The following is a 1,621-nucleotide window of genomic DNA, read 5'->3' as shown; positions in this document are numbered from 1 at the left end:
TCTACGCAATTTTGTTGTACAATTGTATAATGGTAATAAAGTTATTCATTCATTCATTCATTCATTCGTTATCCTTTCACTCCATACCTTTGGTAGTCAGCTACTATTGTAGCCATGGCTGCCCTGGGGTAGACTGTGCCATCAGGCCATCCACCCATCACTAACCACTCACTCACACACTGCATTCACACAGGCGGGGGATGTGTTGCCACAAATACAAAGTTAGATAGCACCTGTGGCAGCCAAGATTCGAACAGCCAATCCTCAGGTTATGAGACAACCTGCTTTATTATCTGAGCCACTGTTGCCCAAACCAAATCACATCCATTTCAGTGTTTACCGCCTTTCTGTCTGTGTCCCTCTGCTTTGCATATGTTTCAATATGGAGCCTTCAAAAAACGTAATGATGCGCCTGCCTTAGGACATTGAACAGGACTTCTGATGGACTTTAAGCTATTTACTGTCTGGATGCAATTATGTTAAATTATTTTCTGTTCCTCAGGGTCAAAGAGGTTTTAAAGGGGATGATCCTCCTGAAGGAGAAAAAGGGGAACCGGTGAGTTCAACGACCACAAGTGCACACATCACGGCGGCTTTATTCATTTATTCGGGGCTGGCGCAGATTTGCGTACAGATTTGTGCTGCATGTTGGAGAATCAAAACCTGTTTCTCCAACATAGTGAGGGTGCCTAAAGATGCCAAACATTTGAATATTTTTGAAACCACAACTTCAAAGACCCCTCTCAATGAGTCTCAGACACAACCCAGGTCCGAACAATAGACAACAATAGACAGCTGATAAACAGGTGCCAGGTCTGTGTATGCTAATTTTACAGTATAATTGAGGTCATTGGACTAGTTAAGAGCAACTTTTAAGACTGAATGAGGGTGGTTCGTATAACAAGGTAAAGTTATTTTGAATTAGGCCAAGAAATGCCTCTTTGAATGGATACAATATGCTCACAATCCGTACCCCCTCATATGCAGCACACACTCTTTTTTTCATATTTTCCTTCTTGGCTTGCATTTTACATAATGTTTTCATGCAACCTCCGTAAATTAGCCCCTCGGAGTCCATACCTCAGTAGTTAGAGGAGAGGCTCTCTTTCCCAGATGAGCAGTGAAGGCGCCTTGTTTTTGACCACTGCCCTGTGTCCGACACGGGCAGCTCTAATAATACTGTACGAGACTGAATGAACGGGGATGCAGCTGTAAGACTGACTTGTGTTTGTTTGTGGGACCAAAGGGTTTCAAGGGGGAGCCTGGCCCGAGTGGAGACAGGGGCGAGGAGGGGGACAAGGTTGGTATTGTGACAATGAAGTTTTGTTGTACTATTTACATTGTAGATTGTCACTGAAGGCATTGATTTATGAATGGACACACATGGAATGATGTTTTAAACAAAAAAAGTTGAAATATATTCTTCAAAAAAAGCTGCCTTTTGCTTTGATTGATGCTTTGTACTTTTTTACTTTTTCTCAATGGGCTTCACTATGTTGTCACCAGAAATGATTTACATTTCACTGACTCTTAAATCATTGCAGATGATGACGTTACGAATCTCATTGAGAAAATTCCCAAAATAAAGGGGGACAATTTAAAATATGAAACACATTTTTAG

The sequence above is a fragment of the Gobius niger genome, assembly GCF_951799975.1.
Source record: "Gobius niger genome assembly, chromosome: 1".
NCBI classification, from domain to species: Eukaryota; Metazoa; Chordata; class Actinopteri; order Gobiiformes; family Gobiidae; genus Gobius; species Gobius niger.
The sequence above is the reverse complement of the archived record's forward strand: the minus strand, read 5'-3'. Positions refer to the sequence as shown.